The sequence below is a fragment of the Artibeus jamaicensis genome, unplaced genomic scaffold, assembly GCF_021234435.1.
Source record: "Artibeus jamaicensis isolate MK-2021 breed Jamaican fruit bat unplaced genomic scaffold, CSHL_Jam_final contig_515, whole genome shotgun sequence".
Lineage (NCBI taxonomy): Eukaryota > Metazoa > Chordata > Mammalia > Chiroptera > Phyllostomidae > Artibeus > Artibeus jamaicensis.
The window spans coordinates 2,796,991-2,816,871 of NW_026521869.1; the positions used below are offsets into that span (position 1 = coordinate 2,796,991).

General features: G+C 40.3%; 1 protein-coding gene across 6 annotated transcripts in view; it reads right to left on the reverse strand.

Moving 5' to 3' along the window:
• Positions 1-18,929, reverse strand: part of TMEM150C (transmembrane protein 150C) — a 100,866-nt gene extending 81,937 nt beyond the window's left edge. For 2 of the 6 annotated variants that reach the window (XM_037150726.2, XM_053668906.1), the window contains exon 1: positions 18,588-18,718. The gene's annotated coding sequence lies outside the window, so the exon portion shown is untranslated. The other 4 variants (XM_053668904.1, XM_053668908.1, XM_053668907.1 and 1 more) reach the window with 4 other exon arrangements.
• Positions 18,930-19,881: the final 952 nt, after the last annotated feature.

A 19,881-nucleotide genomic window follows, 5' to 3' on the forward strand; every position in this document is an offset into this window, starting at 1 on the left:
ATCACCAGTGTTTTGAACTCTGCATCTGATAAATTGGTTCATCTGATAGATTGGTTATGTTTCATTTAGTTCTTTTTCTGGGGTTTTGTTCTGTTCTTTCATTTGGACCATATTTCTGTTTCCTCAGTTTGGCAGCCTCCCTGTGTTTGTTTCTGTGTATTAAGTAGAGCTGCTTTGACTCCCTGTCCTAGTAACGTGGCCTGTTGTTGAAAAGGCACCAGTAAATTGTGTGGGGCAGTCTTAGGTAATCGCCAGGGCGGTGCAACAGGCTTCACTGCTTTATGCCTTTGTGGTGGGGGAGGACTTAGAGAGGGGCAGTGCTACTGCCTGCCTTCCAGAGGTTTTCCTGGCACTTGCCCCATCTCCAGTCACCTCACTCACTTCCCATATGCGACTGGCACTTTTCTAGCTGCTGCCCTGGTGCTGAATCCAAAGTGGGTGGGTTTGGGTACATTTAAGACCATGCAGGTCCTTTAGGTGGAGTTTCCTGAAAATCTGTCAGTTTTTCCCCCCACCCAACACCCACCAGTTTTTAGAGCCAAAAGTTATGGGGATTTACCTTCCCAGCGCTGGAAACCTGGCTGTGCGGTCTGGCTGGGTCTGGGATTGCTTGCTCCCAATGTATCCCTCCTGACTTTTACCCACCACACCTGAATTTAGGACTACCTATTCTTCCACCACCTCTCTGTGCCACACTGCATCTCTGCCCCACCTACCTGTCTGGATGAACGTGGCTTCTTTAAATCCTTGGTTGTTGGACTTCCATATAGCTCAATTTCCTGATAGTTCTGGGTTTTATTTGTTTTGAGGTCTAGTTGTAATTCTTGCTGTTGTTGTGTGAGGAGGCAAGCATGTCTACATACACCTCCATCTTGACCAAAAGTCTCAAATGAACTTTTTGGCCAACCCAGTATTTCATTTTTCCTTAAGTTTAATAAAATCTTAGTATTTTAGGAGAGTACTAAATTAGTATAAAGAGGTGGACTGACATGTAAAAATCTGACTATATCAATGAGGAGATAAAAATATACTAGAAAGCAATCTATCCAACACATTTATTGAACTCCCACTATACACTTAAATAATTTCAGGGTCTGGCTCTTAATTGTTCAATCTATCCAAGATCTAATGGTGAAGAAATGTTGATATATAGAAGCAGTTGAAATTTCATGTATCATACAAGTCAAAAATAAAGACTTACGAGTCCCATAATAGCAATAGCAGCCCAACCTTGCTCTACAATATTATTTTGTTTTATTACATATGGTATGGACTCCAGGACCTTATTTATATACCATGGGGTGAAATTACAACGGCCAAGAGGACAATATTATTATTTTTTTACTTAATTATATTAAACATGTACAATTTTCCTGAATGCATAACTAGTAAGCTTATAATAATATTAATATTACCAAGTTAACAATGAGTCATTCATGAGAAGATACTAATTTTAAAAATCATAACTAATAAAACTCTAAGTTAAATATAGTCTCTTGCAAAAAATATAGAAAGAAGCCAATCAATGTTCATGAAGAAGCAGGTTTTGTGAAAAAGGTGGGCCTTAAATCTGTGAGCAAATGTCACTAAATAGAATGGACCAGGGAAGGCATTTTAGTTTGGGAACCATGATAACAAAAGTAAGAAGACAAGACTAGATCCAGGTGAGTGGGCAATGAAAGTCTACATTTGAGGGGAAATGGAAGATAAACATGGGCAGATAAAATGAGTTCAGATTATTCATTGCCTTCAATGCCAACACCAGTAGCTAGGATTTGGTCCTATAAACAAAATACTATCTCAGGAGTGTTCCTGGGAAGGGGAGACCTTTCACTGAATAGAAGCAAAATGCTGGGGAGATAAGCAGATAGCACTGTGCACTCAAATGACAAGAGGCAAGAAGCAGAGAAACCAGTGTGGAAACTACTGCAGTGTTTTCACATATGAAATCATTATTACTTAACATAATCTTAAAAATCTGTGTAGCCTGGGAATTGACCAGAGTTATTTCTACACAGCAGAGAGAAAGAGAGCAAGTTGCAGTTCCAGGCCAGGCAGCCCAAGATCAACTCTTTGACCTTATACTCTGCATCAAGGTGGTCACATATATCATTAAAAGGGTGAAAGACACCCTAATTGGGCTTTAGGAAATGTGGAATGGAACAGAATTACCACTGGTTAAGATAAGGAAAAACACAGCACTGAAAGGATTTCAGAGTGTGTCCAAGTACATGGCAAGATCTCATGAAATAAATATCACCTTTATGTGACTAGCACTGTGCAAAGCCCTTTCATGTTATAGTAATAAATTGTATGTATACAGCACTTACTTTGTGCCAGGCAGATCTTACACAACCCTAGGATGTAGGGACAGTCATCCACTTCCACAGATACACAGAGGCTAGTTATCTGCCAATGTCATGTTGGGAATGCTGGAACCAGGATAAGGACCCAGGGGGCTAACTCCAGGGCCTCTGCTTTGAACGCTAAACTCTATAGCTGCTTTTCAAAACAACCTATGAAGTAGTAAGATAAGTCAGATTTGTTTGACAAATATTTACCAAGTTCTTACCTGCCAGGCCCCATCCTAGGTATTGAGTTTTTAGCGATGGATGAGCTACAAACCCTACTCTGGAGAGCAAGACAGAAAAATAAATCCACATTTTACTGATGAACAACAGAAACTCTAAGCTTCCAGATTTGAAATAACTTATCTAAGCACACAGCCAGTATAGAGTGTGATTAGTCCAGGACTTAAATGTTAACATGATACCTCCAGGTCTAATGCTTATTCCAAGTGATTTTTTTACATCCCTTTATTGCCTACTGGGCAAAACCACAAGAAAACAAAACAGCATCATAACTAGGATTATCTAGTCTAGCCAACCATGTACAAAAAGATCCTGACCAAAGATAGGGGCCAGGGTTCACCAGTACCATTAAAATAGAAATGTAGTGGTTTCAATAATTTTAATATCTAATTTATTTTTAGTATAATGTAAAGTGTTTTTATTTTAAAACATTTACATGGTTCATGCAAGGGGAAGCAGGGCACAATGAATGGCATGGGGCAACTCCTCTACCTACTCTTGCAGCCACTTTTCTGGGCCTCCAGTAACCCAGCCTCTCTGAATGACCAGTGGCTCCCCAAGCCACCCAGTTTGTATGCTAAGCTCTGTTCTAAGTGCTGCAAATACAAAGATGAAAGCACAGTCCCTATCCCCAAGCAGCTCATAGATAATGAAGAGACAAATGCAGCAGCAGAGATGTGTACAGGGAATAAGGAGTTCCAAAGGGAGGAGATTGAACCAGCACTGAGGGCGGGGAGGGGTGAGGGGGAGAGCATGCAAAATGGAAATGACCCTGAGTTGAGTCTTCAGGGATGTGGAGGCTTCCCATACAGCTGTGGGTATGGCATGGGCAGAGCTTCCCCAGCATCCAGCCACTGTGTGAGCAAGAACCAGAATTTTGTGGTGCCCAAAGCACCATGTATAAGGAATGGAGTGGGGAACCATGAGCAAGAAAAGAGGGCAGGCGCCTGATGACAGGGCTTACTAGACTATAGCTGAGGAGAAGCCATTGAAGGTTTGTCTCCTTCAGCTTCGGAAGAAGAAGATATGCCCCTTGTAAATACTTCAGAAGGACAGATCGGGAAGATGAAAAGCATTGAAAATTCCACAATTTAGAGATAACCACTGTAAATATTTTGATGTATAATCTTTTACACAGGTGGGCAAAATTGGGTTCATGGTTGTGAGTACACAAAACAGAGTTTATTCTTGTATTATCTATTATTATATTTTCCATAGGAACAACTGCAAACCTACTTTTGCCCACCCCAGTATATGTGTGTTTATATATATCCATGTTTACATATACTAACAAATGCATTTTTCATAAAAAATGAAATTGTTCAAAATGAGGTACATACATACAATGAAATACTATTCAACCTTACAAAAGGAAATTCTGAAACATGTTACAGCATGAATAAACCTTTAGGACATTGTGCCAAGTGAAATAAGCCAATCGGAAAAAGACAATTACTGTATGATTTCACTTATACAAGGTACCTAGAGTGTTAAATCCATAGAAAAAGTAGAATGGTGGTTGGTGGAGGAGGGAGAAATGGGGAGCTATTGTTTAAAGGGTATAGAGTTTTAGTTTTGCAAGATGAGTTTTTGAGATTGGATTCAATATACTTAATACCACTGAGCTATATACTTAAAAAATGGTTCAGATGGTATATTTTATGTTATATGTATTTTACCAAAATTAAAAACAAAATGTAAGCAAATTAATAAAACTGTTTTAATACTCTTTTCACTTATTTTTATGATCATCTTTCCATATGAGACATATACACCTCCATTGATATTTCAGATTACTGCATAGTATTCTATTGTGGAGATCCACTTTAATTTATTTAACCTAGGAGAATTATTTTTTAGGATGGAGGAGAATTATGAATGCTTGGTTGGTGAGAAGAAACCTGTAAAGAACAGAGAGAGATATAAGACCACAGAAAAGAGAGGAATATTAATGGAGCGATGGTTCTGAAGGAGGCACAAGAAGATGGCATTTGGGGTTTAAATAATGGGCCGGCCTTAAACATGGGGAAAGATGGATACCACATCCTCTAATGAAAGGAGATGAAGTTGTATATGAATATATTTGCATGTGTAAAGGAGAGGTTGGGTAGTTGAAGGGAGTTAAGAGACTGTAAATCCCAGTGAAATCAAAGAGGTAGAGGAAGTGGGGCATGAATGAAAGAGTTGGAAGGATATATAACTTTGTTCAGAGAATGGGGTTAAAATTTCTGAGGTGAAAAAATACCAGCTGGACAAGAATTTGGGTAGAGGGCTGGGAGTGAGTGGCTGTGGTTTAGTGAAGGTGAAGTCATTGATTAAGAAGGTTCAATAGATTTTGAGACCAGGTTCATGGTCAGGTCATCTAGGATGGTGCCACTGCCAAGGTTACAACAGGAGTTGGGGAGGAAACGGAGGTCTGAGAAGACACACAGAGTCAGGTCTTCAGTTCCTCAAGAAATGAATGGAAGTGACTGGGAGCTGGAAGAACAACAATGATGAGAAAGGGTGACAGGCAGTTTACCACCGCATTTAGCCTCAAAGTTGGGGGTGACAAGCCTTTCATGCAGTGATGCAAAAAGGTTGACAGAACAATCAGCAAAAAAGATGACAACTTTAACCATGCATTCCCTAGGGTGAAGAGGAAAGAGTTGGGGGGAAATTGAAGAGGACTAGAAGTGAAAAAGTTAAGAGGGAGTGAAAATACGAGATATTATGGAGTAGGGAGTAGGGAGATGGGTATGAGAGGTTGTGCTATAGGATGTAGGAGGACATGGGGTTTTGGATAAAGGGGGATGGCCAGGCTTGAACAAAGGAAAGAACATTACTGCAGGACCCAGGTTTAGTCTCCAAAAAGTGGTAAGAGTCACTATTAAGTTTGCAAGAGACAGCAATGAGACTTCTAGTTCTCAGAGGACATTTTCTAGAGGACATTGGAATACCTCCAAATTCTTTGCTATGATTGCTTTTTCTCCACAGCACACCAGCCATATACAATACTAGTTCCTTCTTTATTTCTGATTGTTATTCTTCAGTAGAATATAAAACCCACTGAGGGCAGGAACACCATCTGTTTTGTTCATTGGTCTATCACCAGCACCTAGACCACGTCTGCACATAGTAATGCCTCAATAAAACACATTTGTTGAATGAATAAATGAGTAAATGAGCAAATAATAAAGGACAGTTAGGATAAGGATATCCCGTGAGGTTTGCTAAAATAGCAGATAGGGTCTTCCCCAAAGGAAGCTATCTTTGGGTGTTTGTCTTGGACAGAAAATGTCAGCCTACTCCCAGGTTGTATCTGCTCTTCACATGACTACTCCTTCTGATCCTAGAGGATTCAACTTGAGTGTCACCACCTCCAGGAAGCCCTCTCAAGTCTCTCCCCCCATCCCAGAAAGCTGCTCCCTTTTGGGTGCTTTCAAGGCCCTTGATGATTCTTCTATTATTATGCTTACCCCACTGTATTGTAGGTGAAATAAAAAAGGGTTTTATGGAAACTAACTTCACCTGGTGATCTGATGATAAATTCCTAACTGGGCATGTTATAGAGGGCAGTCACACCACAGGCATAAGACTTTTTAGCAAAAGGTTTATTTTTGCATTAAGCAAGCCCTATGTATTATTTTTGTGCATCTAGGTTAATAGACATTTGAAATAAGCACCCTCAAGAAAGCACATAATATCCTTAACTATCCTATAATCCAGTCTCCATTTTGCTTCTCCCTCCATGCAATCTTTTCTATATTCCCTCTTTAATTTCAAATGCATAAAATAAGCTGCAAAACTGTTATTCTCTGGGACATTTGAGATCTTGCTCCCCAGCACATGTAGTTAGTTTGACTCAAATAAACTCATAAAAATTCCCTACAGGCTTGGATATTCTTAAGTCAACAGTATAACTGCTTACATGTTGGTCTCCCCTACTAGACTGAGCAAGAATAGAATATCTGGAATATCTGGAACACACAGTAGGGACTCCATAAATGTCTACTAAAGATATAGATGGAAACCACTTAGCAGAAAGTGTGACAGTCATGTGAGATGGTCAATAAGAGCCTCTATTTTTCCTTCTTTGAAGCTCACATCTGCCATACAGAAGCTCACACTTTGGCCACACTGATCGAGGAGGCCCCTGATGCCAAGGCATCTGGGTGGGAAATCAGCTCAGCTCCCAACACCAAAGGTAAGTTGGAACCTTTCTGTTTAAGATACAAAATGGATCCACTGTCTTTCATGTGCCCATTCCCTCACTCTGCTGCCCATCTGTGATGTCATGATGGAGCAATGAAGGACATGGGCTTCCTTGCCCACCTGTGATGCTAACTTACAGAGCATGATAGAACACCTGGGAGCTTTTTAAAATTTCAGATTTTACTGGTCTGAAATGTAGCTTGGATTTTTATAGCTCTTCAGGTGATTGTACAGCCAGGGTTGAGAACTTTAGCCCCCTTGGCTTCTTGCCATTTCCTCCTGGCTGTGGCACTGTCCAAGACAGCATCTTGTCAAGCACTTTTACATCTCAATGTCTGCCAAAGCCAGCTGTGGGCAAGGGCCCACAGTTGTTGGATGTTGCTCTTCAGGACAGTACCAGGAGCCAAACTATACAGTTACTTGCACTGCAGGAAATCACGCCTTTGTATGCAATCTAAAACTGTGCTGTCCACAAAGAGTATTTAAGTTCATATTAATCCAAATTTTTTTTTAAATTTAAACTTGCAGTTCCTCAGTTGTATAGTGGCTACTGCATTGGACAGTGCAGAAATAGAACATTTCCATTACCACAGAAAGTCCTGTTGGACAGTGCTAAAATTAAAAAAAAAAAAACTTTCTTCAGAAAATAACCTGGTTATATTCATTTTCTGCTAATCATGGACAAAATGAGCCATGAGGTGTGCCGAGGGTAAACTGAGTCTCTGATCATTTCTTCTCAGCAGCCACACCTAGATGAGTGAGGGTGGCTCTTCATATCCCTTTGTGAGAATGAGGAACAAAAGCTTTCTAAACAGTTCCATGTATGTATGAGGGCAGTAGTAGCTTTCCAACTTTTTTTACCATGATCAACAATAAAAAAATATATCACAATCCAGTATACATACATATATGTATACCTCATATAACTGAAGCTAAAAGTTTTTTTTAATCCTTACCCAAGGATATTTTTTCATTGTTCTTTTTTTAGAGAGAGGAAGAGAGAGAAACACTGATGCGAGAGAGAAGCAATGGTCGGTTGCCTTCCGGATGCACCCAGACTGGGGAATGACACCACAACTCAGGTATGTTCCGTGACTGGGAATCAAACCTGCCACTCTTGAGTTATAGGATGATGCTCCAACCAACTGAGCCCTATCAGCCAGGGCTGAAGTGAAAAGTTTTATAAATCAATATTTATCCTTATTACATATTTTGCACTTAATTTTTATGTATTATTATATTATATTCTGCTTTCTGTTTCATTAAAAAAATTAAGCTGCTTAACTGTTTTCACAACCCTAGTGACCTACAGTTTGAAAAACTACTGTCAGAAGGTATATTCCCACATAAAAACTGGAACTCAACTTCACACTGCAGGGTTAATAGCCAGTTAGACAATAATTAATAGCTAACATTTTGGGGCCACTTACTATATGCCAAGCTATATCACCTTATTCAAGTCTCATAATAACCCCATAAAACAGCTACCCAAACATTAGGGAGGGCTGAGATTTTATTCTATATGTGCAAGTTGGTCTGCCATAGTTCATGGATGCTAGCAGAAGACACAAGACTCCTAGGTCAGAGACAAAGGACTTTATTACTCACAGCAACAGCAGTAACATTCATATCAGCCTTGCCTTGTAGCTCCACAGTTCCAATTCCATAGGGGGTCACCAAGAGGACCATGCGACACCTACACACACAGTGAGTAGCTTTTCTGAAGAGGAACTCTGACCTGGGGAAACACAAGTCTACCGGACATGAGTGGACCTGCCCTTTGCTTCTGAGGGCAACACTATCGCTACCATCCAAGACTGTTCACTACAAACATCCTTGAAAAGACAACCCAAAACAAAAAGGCAGTGAGTGCCTCTCTTTGTTAGATCTAACAAAATCCATGGGATACATGGAGAACTGTCTCCCAGCAGTAGGTACTGTAGTTACCCTCATTTTGTACATGAAGAAACAATAACTTTAAAAGGATTGAGTAACGTATTCAAGGTTAAACAGCTAGTATCCCAGGTCTATATGACACCTAAGACTCTGCTGATGACACCTTCTTTCACAGCCAATGGACAGTGCAACAACAGGAAGAGAGAAGTTATTTGTCATTCAATCAGTTATTCAGATGTGAAATCTGTCCCTACAGAAAGCAATTAGGTAGATATAATTTGTAATAGGCCATTTTTTCCATGGACCCTATAAGAAGAGTACCATATGAATAGGGTTCTACAAACTTTTCCTATGAAGGGCCAGACAGTAGAGATTTTCAGCTTTATGGGCCAGATGTACTCTGTTTCAGCTACTCAGCTTTGTGATGGTAGTACAGAGGCAGTCACAGGCAATAGGTAACTAACAGGCATAGCTGTGTGCCAATAAAACTATACTGACAAAATAGTTTGCCAATCCCTGTCCTCAGATAAACTAGTGAGATACAAAGTTACATAAGTTTACACACAAACCAACAATGATTTAATAGTAAAGACAAGGTAAATATGCAACAAGAAAGCAAACCAGAAGATATATGAAACTAAAATGAACCTAGGTTTAACTTCAGATCACTCTTAAGTCAACTTGGACAAATAGTATGTCAAGAACTAATGTAAAATATTCACAGACTACAAGTAGAATGGAGTCTCTCTGTGAGTACTGTGGTCATGCCAAGACTCTAAGAAGTAAATTATATGACTTTCAAAGTCTTTTTTTTAGCCTTGGATGCTCAATTGTGGAGCAATTATTATCCAGAACAATCCTGTTTAATTTCCCATGTGATAAAATGAGTTAGAAACCTGTGTTTAAAAAAACCTGTGTTAAAAAAACTTGTGCTATAAAAAAGGAAAAAGGGAGACTTCAGGGCAAGATGGAGGCATAGGTGGAAACACAGTGCTTCCTTGCACAACCAAGTTTAAAGACAACAAAGTTTTAATAACAAAAACTCAGCCAAAACACAGAAAATTGAACTGTACGGAAGTCTGACAACAACGATCCATTCATCCGGACTGGTAAGAGGGGTGGAGTCAGCGGCCAGCAGAACGGGGTTGCAGCAGGAAAAAGTGCTGCGATTGACCCAGGCGTGCAGGCGGCGGGTGGCAGTTCCCAGGCATGGGGTGGCAACAGGCGGACCCAGTGAGGGCGGACCCAGTGAGGGCGGACCCAGAGAGGGCGCAAGGAGGCTGGCTGACCGCAGTTACACATTCACATGCAGATAAACTAAGCGAAGGAGTGAGCAGTGAGACAGACTGCTCAGGCTAGGGCCCCAGTGAGGAGAATTAGAGCCTGAAAGCACCAATTGGAAAGACTTTTGGGGTCAAGGTGCCGGTAGAAGCTCCCAGGCTCACAGAGAATTCCTTGGAGAGACCCACAGGGTCCTGGAGGGTACACAAGCCCACACACCTGGAAACCAGCACCAGAAGGGCCCAATTTACTTGTGGGAAGCAGCAGAGGGGACCGAAATCTGAAAGAGAGTATGGAAGAAATGCCATTGCCCCATCTCTGACACTGCCCCCACAAATAGCACCACAACCCAGTGACCTGGGTTGCCCTGCCCTGGTTGCAACCCAGGCTCCAACCTAAGGCTCGCAACCTAGGGTTCCATCCCTCATACATAACAGGTGTGAACAGACCAAAACATTATGGCTCAAGAACAGCTCGAAGCCCCAGAGCCAATAATTCTAAGCGACCAAGAGTTAGCCAACCTATAGGATGCACAGTTCAAAACACTGGTCATCAGGATGCTCACAGAACTGGTTGGTTTTAGTCACAAATTAGAGGAACAAATGAAGGCTAAACAAATTGAAATGAATGGAAATACACAGGAAACCAATTGTGATGGAAAGGAAACTGGGACTCAAATCAAAGGAGTGGACCAGAAGGCAGAAAAAAAAGACCAAACAGAAAAGAATGAAGAAACAAGAATTCAAAAAAATGAGGAGAGGCTTAGGAACCTCCAGGACATCTTTAAATGTTCCAACATTCAAATTATAGGGGTACCAGAAGGGGAAGAGGAACAGCCAGGAGTTAAAAACTTATCTGAATAAATAATAAAGGAGAACTTCCCAAATCTGGCAAAAGAAACAGACTTCCAGGAAATCCAGGAAGCTCATAGAATCCCAAAGAAGTTGGACCCAAGGAGGAACACACCAAGGCACATCATCATTACATTAGCCAAGATTCAAATGAAGGAGAGAATCCTGGAAGCAGCAAGAGATAAAGGGACAGTCACCTACAAAGTGGTTTCCGTCAGACTGTCAGCTGATTTCTCAAAAGAGACCTTACAGGCAAGAAGGGGCTGGAAAGAGGTATTCCAAGTCATGAAATCCAAAGACCTACAACCAAGATTGCTCTATCCAGCAAAGCTTTTATTTAGAATGGAAGGACAGATAAAGTGCTTCTCAGATAAGATCAAACTCAAGGAGTTCATCATCACCAAGCCCTTATTATATGGAATGTTAAAGGGACTTATCTAAGAAAAAGAAGATAAAAAAGATGAACAGTGAAAGGACAGCAAACTCAGTTATTAACACCCACACCTAAAACAAAAGCAAACTAAGGGGACAGCTAGATCAGGAGTGTAACCATAGAAATGGAGATCACATGGAGGGTTATCAACAGGGGAGTGGGAGAAGGAGAATGGGGGAGAAGGTACAGAAAAATAAGTAGCATAGATGGTAGGTAGAAAATAGACAGGGAGGAGGGCAAGAATAGTATGGGAAATACAGAATCTAAAGAACTTATGACACATGGACATAAATGAAAGGGGGGAGTGGTGGGGGAGGGGTATGAAGGGTGGAGGGGAATGAATAGGGGGATAGGACAACTGTAATGGCATAATCAATAAAATATTTTTTTTTAAAAAAGGAAAAAAGAATTTACTCTGGCCAGAGACCATGCTAAAGATTTCACAAATATTGTCCAATAGCTAATAAAGAACACAATTTCTGAATTGTCAAACATGTGGCATTATAATTGAATATTCACATGGTTCAATGGCTACTATTTGATCACAATGGTGTCTTTTCACCAAATCAATTAATGGGAAATTTTTGTGTTTATTTTTATACCATATACATACAATCAAATTTTGGTATACAAATGGCAATCCACTCTTTTTCATATAAATCAATTTTTATGCCACATATAAGCTCCAATTAAAATGGAAAAACACTAATCAAAATGTCAGACAAGATAATCAGCTTTCTCAAGAAAAATTCCATTAGCTGCTAAAATTAAGAGAAATAAATATGAACACTGTGCTTCCATTGACAAGACTGGAAAAAATTTAAAACTGACACATTTTTGAAGTCTAGAGCTTCTATGCAAATACACTTTAAATTTTAATGAAAAGTAAAAATTAGAAATTTCAGGAGATATATTTCCATTAGAAATTTCAGGGCAATTACTTTATAGAATTCTAATTCTATATATACATTCCAAATTCAGTAAAAAAAAACATTATATTTCTATATCAACTGCCTTACAATGATACCAACATTTCTTAATACCTTTTTCTCATGGATCAATGAAATGAAAAATAATTTGAAAGACCATTTCATTAAGCAGCCCAGTAAAAAAAACAAAACAAAAGATATTTTAGCCATGTAGAGTCAGTTTTCATTTATGCTTTAAAACTTTCAATTATTAAACATTTAAAAGTATTTTCCTGGCAATTAAATCACATCATAAGTGTAAAAACTAGGAAGAAGTGCACTTTGTTAATAAGTGAAATGTGTGATGCACAATAAGGATATGCTACTTTTAGAGACATTTATGTTTACATTCAGTTGAAAACCATTATAATTCATTATAATTACTTTAGAGTTAAATATTGTATTTTTAAAACCATAAGATGCACCTAGGTTTTAGAGGAGGAAAATAGGGAAAAATTTTTGAAGCAAAAAATGTGGTAAAATATTTAATAACATAAATAAAATAATATTTCACCAATGTAAATGTAAACAGAACTTAACAGCAGCATTAAAAACCATTATTCCTCCCAAATTTGGGGGGTGCTAGTGCATCTTATAATCCACAAAATACGGTAACACCATTTAAACTACAGGCTAATTTCCTCTATTGTCATGGTTAATCACAATTACTTCTTAAGCTTTATTTACACTTGCCTAAAAGTATCACTCAACTCAGTGTTTTTTCAAAGACACTTCATGTCACTCCTTTGTATTCTACAGACAGTCTGCATCACTATCCCTGGAGATGAATGATTCCACAGCCTTAAACAAAAAATCTGAATGTCTTGAGGATTTTTAGTATGGTAGACATAGCCTACGTAATTTTTAAAGAAGAAAAGTAACCATGATGATAAGCTGCTGCCTCTTCTATTCTACCTCACAAAGTCTATGGACAAGTGATCACTTGTATTTATTTTAATTTGGCCTTTAAGAAAAACTGAAATCTATTTCCAAAATAAAATTAGTTTTACTTTTTAGACTGTACTGGAAATAAAAGATTTCCAGCCTCAATTTAAAGACAACTATTACATGAAATTCTTAAAACATTGCTTCCCATGCATTACATTAAAATTAAATTGAAAGGTATAAACTTCCTGTTATAAAATAAGTCAGTCCTGGGGATGTAATATACAGCTTGGTGACTACAGTTAACAACAACGCTGTCTTTTAAAGTTGCTAAGAGACTAGATCTTAAAAGTTTTCATCATGAGGAAAAAAATTTGTAACTGTGTGGTGAGGGGTGTTAACTAGACTTATTGTGGTGATCATTTTACAATATATTCAAATATCAAATCACTATGTTGTATACCTGAACCTAATTAATGTTATATTGTCAAATATACATGTAAAATGAAGCACGTCCAGGCAAGCAGTGATTTTGAAAAAACATTTACAATGTAGTAAAAAGTGCGGAATTTATGGATGGGATGGACATACCTATTTAGACCATTCATCATTATCTGGAAGTGGTTAGGGGTGAAAGGCTGAGCTCTGGACACACGGTCTGTTAGGAAATCCAGGTTTCCTTGGGCACCAGGCTGCCTGTCCAAGGGCACTACCTTTCAGAGGCCACAGGCTGGCAGCTGTGAGGCTGCTTCCAGCCTAAATATGCGATGACTCCCCTCTCACCCATCAAGCCTCACATTGCATAGAAAACAACTGTTGTCAGTTCATTTCTGCTCTTGTGCAATGCTACACAACATTTGAGTCTCACAGGTCTGCAGATGTCCATCTATGTATCAACATCACATTGTAATGTGGGAGGTGAGGTGGTTGAACTCATGGGCTCTGTCACCAGGCTGCCCAGGATTCAGATTCTGCCTCTATGACTTATTGGAATGTAGGTACTGTGGGATTATAGTGTGCCGACATCAAAAGACTGCTGTGAGAAACAAAGTAATGCATGTGAAGCATTCAGCAAGGAGCCTTGGGTAAGTACTCAATAATGCCTACATGTTGTTATCATCTATTACATATATCTTAGATCAGTACTTCCTAAAGAGGGTCCCAAGCTTAGTTTCAGGGGCAGTATTTTACATCATGATCCATTATACACACATACATTTAATAATAATAATAATAATAATAATAATAATAATAACCATGCTTATATAGTGCTTACTATAAGGACACTTCAGCTGTTTCCAAGTTTTGGCCAGTGTGACTAATGCTCCTATGAACACGGGCTGCATATATCTTTGCAAAAATGTTTTCAAATTTTTCAGGCAGATACCCAGAAGAGGGGTTGCTGGGTCATATACTAACTATTCTTAATTTTTTGAGGAGCCTCCATACTGTTTTCCGTAGTGGCTGTACTAGTTTACATTCTCACCAGCAGGGAATGAGGGTTCCTTTTTCTCCACAACCTCTTCAACACTTGTTATTATTTGTCTTGCTGATGACAAGCATTCTAACAGGTGTGAAGTAATATCTCCTTGTAATTTTGATTTGCATTTCCCTAATAGCTAGTGAAGTTGAGCATCTTTTCATATATCTGTTGCCATCTGTGGTACATATATAAAATAGAATACTACTCAGTCACATGAAAAGATGAAATACTGTCATTTGTGACAACATGGATGAATCTTGGGATTATCATGGTAAGGAAAATTAAGTCAGATGGAAAAAGTAAAAAACTGTATTAATTTAATTCCTATGTGGGATGTAAAACTGAAAGCAACAAATAAACAATCAAGAAAAACAAACAACTCATAGGCACAGAGAACAGTATGGTAGTTTCCAGGGACAAGAGGGGTGGAAGGTAGTAAAGGGTAAAGGGGGCTAAATACATGGTGACAGAAGACAATTTGACTTTGGGTGGTGGGCACACAATGCAATATACAGATGATATATTGCAGAAATGTGCACTCGAAACCTATATAATCTTATTAAACATGTCACCCCAATAAATTTAATTTTAAAAATGCTAATCTTAACCTGTTAGATTGACTTCATGACCCAAGACATGTAGTTTGAAAAATATTCTTATATAAAAAAATTGAAAACATTTAACAATAGAAAAATTAATTAGGTCTATGTATCTTTTTTTACCATGCTATTATGTACTGTAAATCTACACACATATACACACACAAGTGGGATTGGGTTTTTAGGCATTTCTTTTTATAACAACAGGATTACAGAGTTAAATTTTCCTCGTTCCTGATACTATCAATGTAAGTTCCACTTTCTTCTAAGGAATATTGCAGTCAAGTGTTATCTCTGTAGGAGATGGTGGAGTAAAGTAGCCACTGACCCTCATGGCTATTTAATTAAAATTAAATTAAAAAATGAAAATTCAGTTCTTCAACTGCACTAGACATTTCCAAGTGCTTAATGGCCAGCCACACGTGGCTCTTGGCTGCCATGCTGGGCCAATTACAGAACATTTCCATCATTGCAGAAAGTTTATTGGAGAGCACTGACCTAGAGAAAGGCCATTTACAGATGCTAAAAACAAAACTGTTCATGTCTCATTAGGTAAAAGAGTTCCAATCCCTACCTAGCAGAATTGGCTTGATTTTGAATACTGTGTAGTTGAATTTAAAGGTTACTACCAAAGGTTTCATTGTTATCTCAAAATATCATTTCAACCAACCTGTCTAAAAATCTCTTTGCTTTGACTTTCCATTGCCACAAGTTGTCTTTCAAAATCCAAGCATGCCAGGAAATGATTATTGGATGATCACAATAACTTGTTAAAGTTCTACTAACTTAATTTGAAAGTGCTTAGAGCAATTGATCAAAAAACATAAAAATATGTGGAATCATCAGCTTCAGGAATAAAAGTTTACAGTTAAAATAAGTAGGGACCCTTTTCTGTTATCATTAGGATAAAGAAAATATTACGTTCCTGGGCCTGTCCCTAACCTTTTCATAAACTTAGATTGTACAATGTCTGGTCTTTGTATCGCATTTTGAGAACTTGAGTACATTATCTCGTTTGAGCCGCTCAGAACCTAATCACCACTATCATGTAGATTTTGAGTGCTGTAGATCCTTCTCGTGAAGGGAAAGACTGAGAGGGAATATAGTATCTTGTCTGTCTGTCTTGCTTTCCCGGTTACTGAACTGATCACAAGTGGCCAGATTATAGAGAAACCATGTAGCTAAGATATGGGCCAACTATCTGTCTTCCCTCTGTCATGATTCCAGGTGCCCTGCAAAGCTGGCCCCTGTACTGCAGTGCTGTGCCTAGGTCACAGGGGAGACAAAGCAGGAGGACAGACAAGAGTGTAAAAACCCCCACAAAGTCATTGTAAGAACAACTGTGATAGTTCTATGGTAACAATTTTTAAAGCTTTTACATTTCATGGCACACATAAACTAATTACTAAAATTCTGCAGCACACCAGAAATTGTATTATGTTTTTCGCCAGTCAGACAAAGAAAATAGGTATAGTTTTGATTCATTCACACCAGACAGCTATTGTTGTGTTGGCTATTGTCATTTTTTAATTTGACAATCTATGGGAAAAGAGATCAGTGCCCCTGTCTAAATAGTCAGGTACCACATGTTTTAAACATCCTTGCAGCACACTGGTTGAAAATCACTGTTCTACAACAAAGCCTAACATCAGGCCATCAGGCCATCAGGCCATCAGGCATTATTACGTTCATGCCAAAAAAAATTAAGCCCCAGAGCAAATCTCCTCTGCACAACAACCTGTGAAAGGCATTTGATGTGAAATATATGAATTAAACAATTGTTATAAAGACACTTTAATGTTGATGTAAATAATACAAACAGATTGGCTTCGGCTACTGGCAGATATAATAAACGTGCATTTTCCAAGTATTTTTTTTTGCTCAGTGTCATAATGTCTGCCATCTAGTCATTATTGTTAGCACAATTTATTCAGTTTTTTTTCCGATGTCCAGTTTTTTTAGTTTCCAACTCAGGGAGCTGCAAGACATCTATTAAATGTGTATAAGCAAAAAACACACCACTAAAATTCCTATGCTTATATGCCTTGAAGATCACATTTCTAGCTCATTAAGAGATGACAGCTATAGTTAATCTTGGATACCTGGTGTCTTTAGGACACACAGAAGAAAAAGTTTGGTATTTAATGCACAAGAGCTGAGATTCCAAGATTCTTTGATCTACAAATATCACATATATGAGCCTAACCATTTTTCTTTGAAAATTTTAAGTAGGTCAACTTATTAACTGCTACCATGGAGTTTATACATCCACATTTGCCTAGCCTTTTGATGAACTACAGCCCAGAATGGAGTCACAGCCCTGCATTATTAAAAATCTGCCTTTGATTCAGGCAAAGAAATGAAGAAGCACAGACTAACATTACCGTTTAGGTTTTGTTATTGTAAAAGGTCCAATAACTTGTTTTTGAGGCATTTATAGTTATTTATTATCAACTGAGTAATAAGCACCCATATAAACAGTTAGGAAACACTTTAAGCATTAACATGGAAAATTCTCCAAAATATATTTAAAGTGAAAAGTGAGGTGCAAAATAGATCCAAGAACTTTAAAAAACAAACCAAAACATATCATTTGGTATATTTGGTTCCCTAACAGGACTGCATGTCAGAATAGGTTTACTCAACAAGAGGGGCTTCCATCCCAACTGGGCTATGTTCTCATATTCACAATCACAATCCTGGCTCAGCTGTGAAAGAAGATTTGGACAGAATATACCTGACCAAAAAAAAAAAAAGTGAAGCGTTCGGCGATATAATAAAGTACAGTGAAGGTTGGGGTGGACGGATGAGAGGGGTGAGTAGAGAGAAAAGGAATATCAACTAAAAATGGGAAAACCCTCTCATCCTCTACTGATTTATTTGAGGAGAAAAACCACTAAACAAGGGCTCTCTCCATAACCCAAGCGGATGCCCCAAAACAGCCGCGGTAACCCCCCACTGCCGTCTCCCTAGAGAAGCCGAAAGATCCCGTTTCTTTCCCAGTGTGCGTCCAAGGAAAAAAAAAAAAAAAAAAAAAAGCAAGACTGTGCATTTAGAGTGAAGGGCGGTGGACAGGGCAAGGCAAGTTGGTACCTCCTTCCAGGGATCCCTGCTCCTTGAGCCAGCCTGACTTGGCTAACGGTAAAGTGAACCACCGTGAATGGCCGTGAGGCCCGGAGGCCAAACTTGGGGTCGCTCAGAAGCGCTGGACACCAAGAGTCCACGTGACAACAAAAGGCCTGGGAATCCGGCTGGGGCGGTGGGTGAGGGCACCTGTCAAAGGACTGGACCGGAGCTGCAGCCGGCGGACGGCGCAGGGGATCGGCTGCCGCCAATGCAGCGTCGCCTGCTCCGCGCCTAGTCCCCGGAAGAGCGTCCACAGGGACTCTGGAACGCCGCCTGGTACCTGCGCCTGGCTCTGGGCGTGTGCTCACAGGGGCTCAGGTGGGCAGCCCAGCACCCAGGGCTCCATAGGGAGGAAGCAGGAAGCCGGCAGGGCCCGGCTGCTGCTGCTGCTGCCGGGAGGACCCCGGTGCCCGACCGCACTGCCGCTGCCGCAGCCCCTGGTCTCCACCTCCCCGCTGGGCGTGGAGCTGGGCCCTACGCCCCCTAGCTGCTCGGCGGGCCCTGGCGGAGGGCAGGACACCGCGGGCGTTGCACCTACCTGTTCTGGTGCGGCGGCACCGTGGTAGCCTCGCGGGTGCCTGACCTGCGCTGGTGGCAGCTGCAATCTTGGCGCGCAGAGCGCTTCTTTCAGGAAGGGGTGGGATCTGCCCGCCCGCCAAGCCTTGGCCCGCCCCCGACTTATTCTGGGGTCCCTGCTGAGAGGCCTCCGGGAGAGAGCTGAGCCCTCCGGGCCTCCGCTTCTACCATCCTTTGGGGTCCCGAATAGTTACCAGGTCTAGATCCGAGTGCAGACAGTCCAACCGCTTCTTTCCAAAGCCTTTATGGACGCGTTTGCCTGCCACTCCTCACCCAACAAAAGAAAGGACGGAATCTGAGAGATCCTCCTCCTGGTGGTTATTTATTCCCGACCTGTGGTAACCTTCTGGCTGGCTCCCCCTCTGTCCACACACCTAGGGGTTTTGCACACAGCAGCTAAGATTCATTTTTATGCCCACCAGCAGATTGTAGCTCTCTGCCATTCATGGCTCTCCCGCAATTTTCTCTCATCGTAAAGAACAAATACAGGGCCAACTTATGACCCTGGCAATAAAGAGCAGACTCCAAGCCTACTAACTCCCTCCCTCCACCCCGCTCTCTGCAATAGCTTACTGTCTTCCTCCCAGAGACTACTCCGGATCTGTTTCAAAACTGTATTCATCAGCATTTTAATAGCTTCCCCACCCAAGACCCTAACCTACCAGTGGCACCATGTCAATGACCTCTAGCAGCAGCTGGATCAGTGCCAGTTTTGTCACAGGCTCACCATTAACTTCTATTCCAAACGTAACCTTAAGGGGCTCCCACACACGGTAGGTCATCCTTTATCAACCTGCCTTAGACTGACTGACCTCCATTCTTTTCGGGGCCTCCGTAACACACCTGTCTCATTAACTTGTTGCCTCTCGAAGCATAGGACTCAAATTCTCCATTTGAGAACTCTTCCCTTCCCCCACACTCCTGTGATTATTATCCACCTTGTTACTGTTTTCTCCTGGCTTCTACACCGTGAGCTTCTTGAGGCCAGATACTTGCCT